Here is a 15,358-nt window from a genome sequence, read left to right as displayed (position 1 = left end):
TCCTGCATTACCTTGTAGATATCGGATACCTTCCCATCCCCGACCCAGACCCCCGAAAGCACCCTGTCCCTCACCCCCCTCGTGGGCAGCAAAGGGAATCCCTCCACCTGCTGCCTAGCAAACGCCTTTACCTGCAGATACCTGAACATGTTCCTCGAGGCGAGCTCAAATTTCTCCTCCAACTCTCCCAGGCTCGCAAACGTCCCGTCAATGAACAGGTCCCTCAGCTGTCTGATGCCCACCCTGTGCCACCCCAGGAACCCCCCATCAATGTTCCCCGGGACGAACCGATGGTTCCCCCTTAGCGGAGCCTCCATCGAGCCCCCCACTTTCCCCCCCTATGTCGCCTCCACTGCCCCCAAATCTTGAGGGTAGCTGCCACCACTGGGCTCGTGGTATACCTCGTGGGAGGGAGCGGCAACGGCACCGTTACCAGGGCCCCCAGGCTTGTGCCTCCACAGGACGCCATCTCCAACCTTTTCCATGCTGCTCCATCACCCACTTGCGCACCATCGACACATTGGCCGCCCAATAATACCCCGAGACGTTGGGTAATGCCAGCCCCCCACCATCTCTGCCCCGCTCCAAGAAGACTCTCTTCACCCTCGGGGTCCCATGCGCCCAAACAAAGCTCATGATGCTGCTAGTCACCCTCCTACAAAAGGCCCTAGGGATAAGGATGGACAGGAACAAGAACCTCGGGAGCACCGTCATTTTGACGGACTGCACTCTACCCACCAGCGGCACCATGTCCCACCTTTTAAATTCCTCCTCCATGTGCTCCACAAGCCTGGTAAAATTAAGCTTGTGGAGAGTCCCCCAACTCCTGGCCACCTGCCCCGCAGGTACCTAAAACTCTTCACTGCCCTCTTAAACGGGAGCCTCCCAATTCCCCCCTCCTGATCACCCGGATGCACTACAAACACCTCGCTCTTACCCAGATTCAGCTTATAGCCCGAGAAGCCCCCAAACTGAGCCAACAGCTCCATCACCCCCGGTATTCCCCCCACTGGGTCCGCCACATACAGCAGCAGATCGTCCTCATACAGCGATACCCGTGTTCCTCCCCACCCCGCACCAGACCCCTCCACCTCCCCGACTCCCTCAACGCCATAGCCAGAGGTTCAATTGCCAGTGCAAAAAGCAAGGGGGACAGGGGGCACCCCTGCCTGGTCCCACGGTAGAGCCTGATGTACTCTGACCTCCTTCCATTAGCAGCTACACTCGCCATCGGGGCCTCATAAAGCAACCTTACCCATTTGATGAACCCCTCCCCAAATCCAAACCTCTCCAGCACCCCCCACTCAACTCTACCAAAGGCCTTTTCTGCATCTAGTGCCACCACTATCTCCGCCTCCCCTTCAACCGCCGGCATCAAAATAACATTTAACAACCTCCGCACATTCGTGTTAAGTAGTCTTCCCTTGACAAATCCTGTCTGATCTTCATGTATCACCCCTGGCACACAGTCCTCTATCCTGGTGGCCAGGATCTTCGCCAGCAACTTAGCGTGCACATTGAGGAGCGAGATTGGCCTGTATGATCCACACTGCAAGGGGTCCTTATCCTGCTTCAGGATCAGTGAGATCAGCACCCGTGACATCGTCGGGATCAAAGCCCCCCCCTCCCATGCCTCATTGAAGGCTCGCACCAACAGGGGGCCCACCAGGTCCGCATACTTTTTATAAAATTCCACCGGGAACCCATCCGGCCCCGGCGCCTTCCCTGACTGCATTTGACCAATCCCCCTGACTAGCTCCTCCAACTCTATCGGCGCCCCCAGCCCCTCCACCAGCTCCTCCTTCACCTTTGGGAAATGTAGCCTGTTCAGAAAGCTCTCCATCCTCCCCCACCACCGGTGGCTCCGACCGGTACAGTTCCTCGTAAAAGACCCCGTTCACCTCTGCCCCCTTCCGCACCACATTCCCACCCCTATCCATCACTCCACCAATTTCCCTAGCCGCATCCTGCCTGCGGAGCTGATGCGCCAGCATCCTGCTCGCCTTCTCCCCATACTCATAAACCGCGCCTCGCGCCCTCCTCCACTGTGTCTCCGCCTTTCTGGTGGTCAGCAAGTCAAACTTGGCCTGAAAGCTACGCCGTTCCCCCAGCAACCCCTCCTCCGGGGCCTCCGCGTACCTCCTATCCACATCCAGGAGCTCCCCCACCAGTCTATCCCTCTCCCTCCTTTCCCTATGGGCCCGGATGGAAATCAGCTCTCCCCGGATCACTGCTTTCAGAGCCTCCCAGACCATCCCCACCCGGATCTCCCCGTATCATTGGCCTCAAGGTACCCCTCAATACTTCCCCGGACCCTCCTACACACCTCCTACTCCGCCAGCATCCCCACATCCAGACTCCACAGCAGGCACTGGTCCCCATCTCCAGATCAACCCAGTGCGGAGCATGGTCTGAAATTGCTATGGCCGAATACTCGGCATCCTCCACCCTCGGGATCAATCCTCTGCTCAGAATGAAAAAATCTATTCGGGAGTAAACCCTATGTACATGGGAGAAAAAGGAATACTCCCGCGCCCTCGGCCTCCCAAACCTCCAGGGATCCACCCCTCCCATCTGGTCCATAAACCCCCTCAGCACCTTGGCCGCCGCCGGCCTCCTACCCGTCCTTGAACTGGACCGGTCCAGTGGGGGATCCAGCACTGTGTTAAAGTCTCCCCCCATGATCAGGCCCCCCGCCTCCAGGTCCGGAATGCGGCCCAACAAGCGCCTCATGAAGCCAGCATCATCCCAATTCGGGGCATACACATTTACCAGCACCACCTTCTCTCCCTGCAGCCTACCCGTCACCATAACAAATCTGCCCTCCTTGTCCGCCACCACCTCAGATGCCTCGAACGCCACCCTCTTCCCCACCAGAATCGCCACCCCCGGTTCTTCGCATCTAACCCTGAATGGAAAACCTGCCCCACCCGCCCCTTCCTCAGACGAACCTGGTCCGCCACCTTCAAGTGGGTCTCCTGGAACTTAGCCACGTCCGCCTTCAGCCCCTTCAAGTGAGAAAATACCCGAGCCCGCTTAACCAGCCCATTCAGCCCCCTCACGTTCCAGGTGGTCAGCCAGATCAGAGGGCACCCCGCCCCCCTCACCCGCCGACTAGCCATGGCTCATCGACTGCTCGCCCCAGGCCAGCACACCCCACCCGACCCATTCCCCATGACGATACCGCGTCTCCTCTACCCCCCCGGCCCACACCAGCTCCTTCCTGGCCATTCCAGCAGCAACCCGGTATTCCCCACCCCCCCAGGCTAGGACCCCTCCTAGCCGCGACGCACCCTCCATGGTACTTCCGTGAGCCAGCTGACCTCTGCTGACCCCAGCAACTCCCGCCAAAACCAGACCCCTCCCGAGGTTAGGTGGATTGGCTGTGATAAATTGCCCTTAGTGTCCAAAATATCTCTTAGTGTTGGGTGGGGTTACTGGGTTATGGGGATAGGGTGGAGGTGTTGACCTTGGGTAGGGTGCTCTTTCCAAGAGCCGGTGTAGACTCGATGGGCCGAATGGCCTCCTTCTGCACTGTAAATTGTGTGTGTGTGTGTGTGAGACATGGGGTCATCCCCCCTCCTGCCACTCCTCCTTGGCACTGCTCCAGCGCGGGAAAAACCAGTAGAGGCCACGCCCCCACCGCCAGCTCCACCCCTCCTGCCCCGCAGCGCGGGAAACCAGAGGAAAGGCCGCGCTTTCACACTGCCCCACCCCACCCTTCTGACGCAGCTCCCAAAAACCAGCTCCACCCCATCCCCCAGGCCCGTATAGAAAAAAAAAAACCCCCAACATCCCCGCATAACACAAAACCATACCCAACAGAACCACCCGGAAACAGAGCAAGAACCAGCTTAGAAAAAACATATCAAAATGACAACAACAGCAACAGCAACAACAGTAGTACACAAGACCCCGCAGCCCCCAAACCCTATTTCGAGTCCAGCTTCTCCGCCTGTACAAAGCCCCACGCCTCCTCTGGGGACTCGAAGTAGTAGTGCCGGTCCTTATGTGTCACCCACAGGCGCGCAGGCTGCAGCATTCCAAATTTAACCTGCTTGTTATGAAGCACCGCCTTCGCCTGGTTAAACCCGGCCCGCTGCTTAGCCACCTCCGCACTCCAGTCCTGGTAGATTCGCACTACCGAATTCTTCCGCTTGCTACTCCTCTCTTTCTTGGCCCAGCGCAGCACACACCCCCGGTCGCTGAATCGATGGAACCGCACCAGCACCGCCCGCGGGGGTTCATTTGCCTTAGGCCTCCTGGCCAGCACTCTGTGGGCTCCCTCAAGCTCCAGGGGCAAATGGAAAGACCCAGCCCCCACCAGCGAATTCAGCATCGTGGCCACATAGGACGGAAGATCCGACCCCTCCAGCCCCTCCGCCAGGCCCAGGATCCTCAAATTCTTTCGCCTTGTGCGAACGTCCAGCTCCTCCAAGCGGGCTTGCCACTTTTTGTGAAGTGCCTCGTGCATCTCCACCTTCCCCACGAGGACCACGGCCTCCTCCTCCCGATCAGCGGCCTGCTGCTGCAACACCTGAATGGCTGCCCCCTGGGCCGCCTGGGTCCCAAGCAGCTTGTTGGTAGTCGCATTCAGGGAGTCCAGCAACTGAGCCTTCAGCTCCGCAAAACAGCGCAGAAGAGCAGCTTGCTGCTCCTGCGCCCACTTCCACCAATCCTCGGGTGCTCCGTTGCCGCCATTTTGTCCTTCTTCCCCCGCTTTTCCTGGGGAGCTGCTGCAGCCTTTTCCTTTGCCCCACTCCGGGTGCGCACCATAAATTTCGGGGAATGTTCCTCCAAACATCTTTCCCCGCCGGGAATCGTCAAAACAGCGCCGATTGGGGCCCTAAAACAGGCCCGAAAGTCCTTTGATAGCGGGAGCTGCCGAACATGCGGCTTAGCTCCCCATCACCGCAACTGGAAGTCGTTTCAAAAAGCTTTTGATATCCTACAGCAGTTAACACATCGATGTTGTCCCCCATTATCCACAACAGGATAGAGAACCTGAGGAGATCCAAGTGATCCATGCCAGTGACACCCTAAATGGTAAATGTTCCACACCAGTTAGGGTGGATCCTGCCAAGCAGTTGCAACTCGAGGGGGTACAAAATCTGATTGACACATTTTCTGAAGTCAATTTCTGCCCCAAATATGGGTTGCCATTGCATAACAGCTATTGATGCCCTGGAGTTGGCAGCAAGATCCACAGTGAGAGCTATAGAATCCCTCCAGTGCAGAAGGAGGCCATTTGGCCCATTGAGTCTGCATCGAACCTCTCAAAGAACTCTCTGTTCAGGCCAAATTCCCCACCCCATCCCCATAACCCCACCTACCCTGCACATCTTTGGACTCTTGGCAATTTAGCATGACCAATCCACCGAACACACATCTTTGGAGTGGGGGGGTGGTAACCAAGCACACACCGAGAAAGTGCAAATTCCACACAGTCGCCCAAGCCCATGATTAAACCTGGGTTCAAAGATCTATCAATTTCTGTCTTAAATATACCCTGACTGAGCAATCACAGCCTTCTGGAGTAAAGAGTCACAAAGTGCAGCACGGTAGCATGGTGGTTAGCATAAATGCTTCACAGCTCCAGGGTCCCAGGTTCGATTCCCGGTTGGGTCACTGTCTGTGTGGAGTCTGCACGTCCTCCCCCTGTGTGCGTGGATTTCCTCCGGGTGCTCCAGTTTCCTTCCACAGTCCAAAGATGTGCAGGTTAGGTGGATTGGCCATGCTAAATTGCCCGTAGTATCCTAAAAAGTAAGGTTAAGGGGGGTGGAGTTGTTGGGTTACGGGTATAGGGTGGATACGTGGGTTTGAGTAGGGTGATCATTGCTCGGCACAACACGAGGGCCGAAGGGCCTGTTCTGTGCTGTACTGTTCTATGTTCTAAAGATTCGCAACCCTCGTGATTGATTAATTGTTTAATCTTGGTCCTGATTTATTTTTATCCTCTAATGCAGGGGTGGGCAAACAGGTCTTTATGCAGCCCACCAAGATCAAGTCATCAAAAAAAAACATTTTTTTTTTAAAATTAAGGTTAATGGGGGGGGGGGGGGGGGGGGGGCTGTTGGGTTACTGGTATAGGGTGGATACGTTGACTTGAGTAGGGTGATCATTGCTCGGCACAACATGTGTTTCATGTGAAGTTTCTACTTTAAAATATTAATTAATAAAATTAATTGCTTTTTTTTCTTTAAAAACCTTTTATTTTGGCTATTTTAAATATTAATTATTTTACTTAATATACTATGCGGCCCTTTAAAATTGTGAATTTCTGAATGTGGCCCTTGCACAGAAAAGTTTGCCCACCCCTGGGCTAATGGGATGTGGGCATTGCTGGCATCTTTGAGCTGGACCATCTCAGAGGGCAGAAGAGTCAGGATCTGGAGTCACGTAGGCCAGACTTATAGAATCCTAACAGTGCAGTCGGAGGCCATTCGGCCCAGGGCCGGCTCAAGGCACCGGCAACTCGGGCAGTCGCCCGGGGCGCCATGTGCTAGGGGGCGCCAGAGACTCGGGTCCCGCGCATGCGCAGTTGGGCCGGTGCCAACCAGCGCATGCGCGGTGGCCGCCCTCCCCCAGGGCGGCCCCCCCCTCGGTCCGCCCCCTCGGTCCGCCCCCCGCTCGGTCCGCTCCCCCTGCCCCCCCCTCGGTCCGCCCCCCGCCGCCCCCTCGGTTCCGCCCGCCCCCGGGTCCGCCCCCCCCCCCCCCCTCGGTCGCCCCCCCCCCCAAGGGCGCCGAAGTTCAGCTTGCCCGGGGCGCCAGCAACCCTAGGGCCGGTGCTGATTCGGCCCAACGGGTGTACACCTACCCTATCCCTGTAACTACTATAGGACAATTTAGCATAGCCAATTCACCTAACTTGCATATCTTTGGACTGTGGGAGGAAAACCCACACACACGGGGAGAATGTGCAAACTCCACGAGGCCAGAATCAAACCCGGGTCTCTGGAGCTGTGAGGTAGCAGAGTAGCCACCGAGCTTGCCCTACCAGATGGTACGGTTGGCCGAGATCTTTCCCTGAAGGGCCCGCGTGAGGTTAAATCACATGGGTTTTTACAACAATCTGTGCTGGAGACTTTGCTATCAATTCCAGAAAAATTCATTGCATTTAAATTTTGCCAGCTCAATGATGGGATTTAAACCCATAATAATATTTATTGGTGTTGCAAGTAGGTTTACATTAACACTGCAATGAAGTGGGGCAGCACGGTGGCGCAGTGGGTTAGCACTGCTGCCTCATGGCGCCGCAGTCCCCAGGTTCGATCCCGGCTCTGGGTCACTGTCCGTGTGGAGTTTGCACATTCTCCCCCTGTTTGCGTGGGTTTCACCCCCACAACCCAAAGATGTGCAGGGTAGGTGGATTGCCCATGCTAAATTGCCCCTTAATTGGAAAAAATTAATTGGGGACTCTAAATTTATTTTTTTTAAACACTCAATGAAGTAACTGAAAATTCCCTAGTCATAGACATGGAATTTACAGTGCAGAAGGAAACCATTTGGCCCATTTAGTCTGCACCGGAAAGACAAAACCACCTAAGCCCAATGGCGGACTGGCCAGGGTGTCAGCTTGCCCGATGGCAAGTGGGCCCCTGATGAAGTGGGCCCCCTATATCAAATAAAAATACAATAAAGAAACAAACACAGACAACTGTTTTAGTAATAAAAAGGAATAAGAAAAAAAGAGAACAGGACACAAATAAGCAGTGCATGAAAAGGAACGAAGCAGGGGAGGTAGTGGAAAGACGTGGAATAGGGGGGCCCGGGTCGGGCATTATTAAGGAAATTCCATGTTTTCAGCAAGAGTGTGTGAATTTAAAGATAAAGTTACAATTCGTGATTTGAGATGGTCGGCAACTTCAAAGGATATCAAGCAGTAGTCTTGGTTCAGCCGGTACATCGGTGCGGGGCCCGGAGAGCCAAGAAGGGGCCCGTGAATCTCTGAAGGGCCCTTAAAAATTATAATTAATTAGATAAATAAATCTCCAACTTCTTTCCTGAGATTTGTATTCTAACTTAATAAAATATAATTGTTTTTAAAAAGAGCAATACCAAATAAAAATGCAATAAACAAACAAACAAATAATCACTCAGTGTATGAAGGAACGAAGCAGTGTTAAACGGATGTGAAAAGGAGTGGGGGGAGAGGGGGGGGGGGGGGGGGGGGGGGGGGGTTGGTTCACCCGGGTCGGACATAGTTGGAAATCCACGTTTTCAGCAAGAGTGTGTGAATTTAAAGATAAAGTTACAGTTCGTGATTTGAGATGGTCGGCAACTTGAAAGGATATCAAGCAGTACATAGGGTCGTGAGGTCACCGAAAAGGAGGAGCGGTACCTTTGACCGTGAATCATGAGGTCAAAGATATTGAAGTGATAAGCCATGATCGGTAAACTCAAAGGGTTGCGACTTGTAACACGACACTGGTAACAAACTGGACATGTTAACTTTGGTCGTGGGACCATTCTTAATGTCTTACTATAGTCGGACCAAACTTCTAAGTTTCAACAGTTGTCTCAGTTGCTTGCTGGTGTGAACACTGGACAGTGGATTGTCTCCTCTTCTGAAGCTGCATAGGCCACAGTAGTATTGACTAATGAACATAGCCTATTGAAGTGTAATTAAGTTATTTTATATTTTTTATCAAGTAGGGGTTTATCTGGCGTTCCTTCAAGTTATTCTTGCAATCATCAATATTCATTTTTCCCAATGTGGGCTATTTTTAATTAAGTTTTTATTTCAGGAATATTACCCCTACCAGCATGGAAAAGAAAAAGCATAAATCTGGGTTACTAAAACGCAAAGAACAAAAAGAAGCAGAAAGGAAGGAATCAGCCAAGTGATGCAGGCCTATTGCAGTTTATAATACCACAAGCACAATCCACATCAATATCCAGTTCTGCAACAAATAATCAAGAAGCAAGAAACAATGCTCATGGTGATGATGCAATGACATGCGAGTTACAAGAACAGAAAAGAGCTATTTTGAATGTAGAGGCAAATACAAGTGCATCCATTACTAATCAACCCAGGCCCAATATTTCTTCTGGCTTCCTTGTTCCGGTATCTGTACTGCCTGTAGTTGCAACATCTGAACACATAGCTTCAACTAGTGACAGGGAATCAGATATTCCTTCAAGCATAAATGACTTGGTTTCTGAAGCACATCCTGTAAATGAACCTACGCAAGAAAATGAAACATCAATTACTGGAATCTTCCAATATCCATCACGAGCAAAGATAAAACAGTTTTTTGCTGAACATCCACTTCAGCCACTTGATGATCTGCCATTTGATGCTCGTTTGTATGAGAGGAAAATTATGAATGACTCAGTCCCAAGAAAATGGCTAACAGATAACAAAGAAAATAGATGCTTACAGTGTTTATACTGCTTAGCCTTTGAGTTTCCCAACACTTGTAATCCATCACCTTTGTACATGGCTTTAGTGACTACAGGCGTATTAGCCAGAGCTTGACTTTACATGAATCGACAACAACACATGTCAGAAATGCTCAGCAATATATCAGTGTGGTTAATGATGGCACCGTAGATAAATTTTTTGCAGCATCACTAATTAAAAGGAAAGAAGAAGTATTGAAGCAGAGAAGTATTGTCATGAGGATTATAGACATCAGAAAGATGTTAGGCAAGCAAACACTTCCTTTTTGAGGTCACAGAAATGAATCGGCCTACACTCTAGATAATGAGGTTCTGAATCATGGCAATTTTTTAGCTACAGTGCAGTTGATGGCAAAATATGACCCCGTTTCTGCAGTGCAAAACAAGTCTAAACAAAGAATCAAACGATTAGAGCAACAAGGAAAGGCTCAAAGTAAAGGCCGTGGTGGACTTGTTCCATACCTGAGTAAAACAACTATAAACATGTTAATCAAAATTATGAAGAATATGATACAAGAAAGAATTAGTCATGAAGTTTCTCAAGCAAAATATTATTCTATTCAGGTTGATTCAACACAAGATAATTCATCCATCGATCAGTTTAGCATTATTATTCGGTTTGTGCTTAAAGGTATTATCTGTGAGCGACTACTTTCAGTTGTGCCAAGTAATGATGGTACAGGACAGGGACTTTTTGATCTATTGATTGAAACATTACAGCATCTTAAAATTGACCCCCAAAAATGTTTATCTGATAGCACAGATGGCGCTGCAAGCTACCATGGCCAGTATAATGGTTTACAAAGTAAAATTGCTGATGTGGCTGATCAACATGTTCATATATGGTGCTGTGCCCATGTCTTGAATTTGGTGATAACTGAAACAACAAAATGTTGTGTGCCTGCAGTTTATTTTTTTAATTTGCTCCAGAATATAGCAACTTTTGTGAAAGCATCATACAAGAGAATGGCTGTATGGATAGAAGTTGTTGGAAAACATCTAGGACAAGAAAAAATGAAACGATTAAAGCTAATTGGTGAGACCAGATGGTCAGGAAAATCCAATGCAGCAACAACTATATTTGGACGTTTTGATGATGCCGCTGCCAGTACTTTCGTAAATTTATTGACATGCTTATCAATGATACAAGATTCATAAAAGTTTGATGCAAAAACAAAACATGAAGCAAATGTTTTACTTCAAAGTCTTCTAAAGTTTGAAACCATATTGACAGCATTTACTTACTTGTATATATTTGAAACTACAACCCCGTTATCAAGTTATCTACAGACAAGTGGTTTAGATATGTTTACTGCATGGAGTTTGGTAGATTCAGCTACAACAAAGTTGAAGGAACAGCCAAGAACATTTGATCACGTTCACAGCAAGGCTTTGGAATTTGTAAATAAATGTAATGACAGGATTTCACAGATGAATATGGATGAAAATCAAACATTGGAAATTGATGCGTTGGAAACAGCATTGCCAGTTAAGAGGCAGAAGAAGAAGAAAAGAATGGCAGATGAGCTTATTGATGATGAAAGAAATTCCTCAGATTCTCTAGCTTATTTTCGAGTAAATGTGTTTAACCTAATAATGGATCGCATTGTCGAGTCACTAGAATCACGCTTTGTACAACAGAAACAGTTGTATAAAGATTTGTCCTGCTTGGACCCAGCAAAGTTTAAAACTATTGCAAAGAAGGGCCTTGAAGATGAAGCATTGGAAGGTATTATTAAGCTGTTTCCACAAATCAGCAAAGATCAAGTAATATTGGAATTGTTTTCTTTTGTTTCAAACTTTGATGTATTAAAGCTATTGCTTAATGATGGTGAGAATATGGATTCCAGTTGCAACAATTGTAAAATTTGCAGCACTTGCCCATCGTGTGTACTAAAAATTCTGGCATCCAACAGACTTCATGACAAGGCATATGATAACCTTTATGAACTTTATAAAGTCATCTGCACACTATCAGTTACTCAAGTCCAATGTGAGAGGACATTTTCAAAGCTAAAGATCATAAAGGCAAGGTTAAGAAATTCGCTGTCTGAGGAGAATTTGGAATCATACATGTTGCTATCCATTGAAAAGGAATTGTTAGATGAATTGGATGCAGAAGCAATTATTGGCAGATTCGCACAATCATCTAGCGAACACAAACAATTGTTCTTAATATAGTGGACTGCATGCAATGCTCTATTGTGCTTTTGAACTATCTGTTAATGTGTAAATTGTGCAGTAAACTATTTAAAAATATCAACCAATTACTTAAAATTTTAAAAAAATAAATAAATAATTCAATTATAACATTCAGTATTTACATTTGGTATCTACTGCCAGTAATATGTACAGTCCATGTACACTGTAATTACTAAGAAATGCACATTTTTTCCACAAACATTTTAATTGTACCCTTTTTTCCATATGTATTTTTTGAAAATTTTATTTTTTCGTTATGAAAATTAAATGATAGCATTGTAGTTGTGGGTGGGCCCCCTTTGTCTCCTGGCAACCACTGCCTAAGCCTACACCTCCACCCCATCCCTGCAACCCAGTAACCCCACCTAACCCTTTTTTGTGAACACTATGGGCAATTTAGCAGGGCCAATCCACCTAACCTGCACGTCTTTGGACTGTGGGAGGAAACCCACGCAGACACGGGGAGAACGTGCAGACTCCGCACAGACAGTGACCCAAGCCGGGAATCAAATCTGGGACCCTGGAGCTGCAAGGCAACTGTGCTAACCACTGTGCTGCTCCAGCAAGTTCGGGAGCACTATGTCCCCAGAGCATTTGCCTAGGCTTCTGGATTACTGGTCCAGTGATATTACCACAACGCCACCATCTTCCCTTTAAATGGCCAGCACTATCCTGAGATATATGACCCTTGACGCCAGACTCTGTTTGTAAACAGCCTCTCAGAAGCTTGTCTATCAAGTGCTGTAAACTGTACAGAAATCTGCTTCGAGCTCACCTGGCATACTATAGTTCTGGACATTGCACCTCAGAAAATTATTGGCCTTGGAGCACAGATTTACTGGAATAACACCTGGGTTAGAAGAATTAAATTATGAAGGCTTGCATTCCCTTAAGTATATCATGTTGGTTGAGGAGATGTCCAAAAACAGGCATAACCTCGAAATAAGAGTTCGGCTCATCAGGCACGTCAGGATGAACTTCACTCAAAGGGTAGTGGGGGAAAAAAACATTAACCTGGTTTGCTGTAAAAAGCATAGCCAAATTTACACGCAAAGATTCCATTAGCACTAATGCAACAGTGATCTGATCTTTTGCAGTGAATGTAGATTGAGGGATAAATATTAACCAGTACGTCGGAAAGCTCCCTGCTCTTCAAAATAGCCCGATGGGATCTTTTTCCCATATCCAAGAAAGGAACTGGTTTTCATCATCAAAGTGGCAGCCAGGGTTGGAGCACCCCCTTTGGCACGACTGTCAGTGTGTAGTAAGTGCTCAAAAGAACAATGGACCTCCTGAGCTGTAACTTGTTTGTCCGATTGTGGGATGACATTTTAATAGAACGAACCTGCTTGCAGTGGGGTTAGGGAAGCAGGTCAGGAAGCTGATCATTGAAGTGGTGAGCTTCACATCCTGATTCCTGGTTGTGCTCAGCAATCTGGGTTCGAGCTTGAGCACCAGCACCTGTCGGTGGAAGGATCAGCAGGGGTCAGAATGATTGCACCTGAGTGTTCCATTAAGTGTGAGTGGTAAAGGGGCAGCACGGTGGCGCAGTGGTTAGCATTGCTGCCTCACGGCGCCGAGGTCCCAGGTTCGATCCCGGTTCTGGGTCACTGTCCGTGTGGAGTTTGCACATTCTCCCCGTGTTTGCGTGGGTTTCACCCCCACAACCCAAAGATGTGCAGGGTAGGTGGATTGGCCACGCTAAATTGCCCCTTAATTGGAAACAATGAATTGGGCACTCTAATTTCTTTCTTAAAAAAGTGAGTGGTAAGCAGCCCTCCCAATTCTCGTTTTTTAAAAAATAATTTTAATTCAAATTTTCACAAAAAAGAAAACAATAACAGAAAATTCTAAGAACAAAAAGAATAGACCCCCCCCCCTCCCCCGCCCCCGTAAATACAAAAGAGAAACAATAAATTAACGCCCATCATTGGCAAAAAACAGATATTCAACCCAAAACAAAGAGACAGCCCTCCCCCCCCCCGGGTTGCTGCTGCTGCTGACCTTTTGTTTTTACCGTTCTGCCAGGAGATCTAGGAATGGTTGCCATTTCCTGAAAAACCCCTGCACTGGCCCCCTTAGGGCAAATTTCACCCTCTCCAATTTAATAAACCCCGCCATATCATTGATCCAGGCCTCCACGCTTTGGGGCCTCGCATCCTTCCACTGAAGAAGAATCCTCCGCCGGGCTACTAGGGACGCAAAGGCCAGAACACCGGCCTCTTTCGCCTCCTGCACTCCCGGCTCCACTGCAACCCCAAATATTGCGAACCCCCAGCCCGGTTTGACCCTGGATCCTACCACCCTCGACACTGTGCTTGCCCAGAACATGTGGACATGGTTTGCTGGGCTCCCCGAGCACCTAATACACCTGTCCTCGGTCCCAAAAAACCAGCTCATCCTCATCCCGGTCATGTGAGCCCTATGCAGTACCTTAAACTGTATGAGGCTAAGCCTCGCACAAGAAGAGGAGGAGTTCACCCTCCCCAGGGCGTCCGCCCACGTCATCTCCTCACCCAGCTCCTCCTCCCATTTATCTTTCAGCTCCTCCACCGAGGCCTCGTCTACCTCCTGCATCACCTGGTAGACTTCCGAGATCCTCCCCTCTCCAACCCACACCCCCGAGAGCACCCTGTCCTGAACCCCACGCGGCAGCAGCAGGGGGAACCCCGCCACCTGCCGCCTGACAAAAGCCCTTACTTGCATGTACCTAAAGGTGCTCCCCGGGGGAGCCCGAACTTCCCCTCCAGCTCACCCAGGCTCGCAAACTTCCCATCTATGAACAGGTCCCCCAGCCTCCTGACACCTGCCCTGTGCCAACTCAGGAACCCGCCATCAATTCTCCCCGGAACAAACCGGTGGTTCCCCCGTATCGGGGACCCCATCGAGGCCCCCACCTCCCCTCTCAGCCGCCTCCATTGCCCCCAAATCTTGAGGGTAGCTGCCACCACCGGGCTCGTGGTATACCTCGTTGGAGGGAGCGGCAACGGCGCCGTTGCCAGCGCCTCCAGGCTCGTGCCCACACAGGATGCCATCTCCATCCTCTTCCATGCTGCCCCCTCCCCGTCCATTACCCACTTACGCACCATTGCTGCGTTGGCAGCCCAATAGTACCCACAGAGGTTGGGCAACGCCACCCCCCCCCATCCCTGCCCCGCTCCAAGAACACCCGTCTCACCCTTGGAGTCCCATGCGCCCACACAAACCCCGTAATGCTCCTGTTAACTCGCCTGAAAAAGGCCTTTGGGATAAGGATGGGGAGGCACTGGAACAGGAACAGAAACCTCGGGAGCACCGTCACCTTGACTGACTGCACCCTACCCGCCAGAGACAGAGGCAACATGTCCCACCTCTTAAACTCCTCCTCCATTTGCTCCACCAGCCTAGTGAGGTTTAGCTTATGCAAGGCCCCCCAGCTCCTGGCCACCTGGACCCCCAAATACCTGAAGCTCCTCTCCGTCCTTTTCAGTGGGAGCCTCCCAATCCCCCCCTCCTGGTCCCCCGGGTGGACCACAAACAGCTCTCTTTTCCCAAAGTTAAGCTTATACCCTGAGAAATCCCCAAATTCCAGGAGAATCCCCATCACCACCGGCATTCCCCCCACCGGGTCCGCCACATACAACAATAGGTCATCCGCATAGAGCGACACTCGGTGCTCCTCCCCACCCCGCACCAGACCCCTCCAATCCCCCGACTCCCTCAGTGCCATGGCCAGAGGTTCAATTGCCAAATCAAAAAGTAGGGGGGACAG

This window comes from Scyliorhinus canicula, chromosome 23 (genome assembly GCF_902713615.1).
Source record: "Scyliorhinus canicula chromosome 23, sScyCan1.1, whole genome shotgun sequence".
Taxonomy (NCBI): domain Eukaryota; kingdom Metazoa; phylum Chordata; class Chondrichthyes; order Carcharhiniformes; family Scyliorhinidae; genus Scyliorhinus; species Scyliorhinus canicula.
This window is presented reverse-complemented; position numbering follows the sequence as displayed.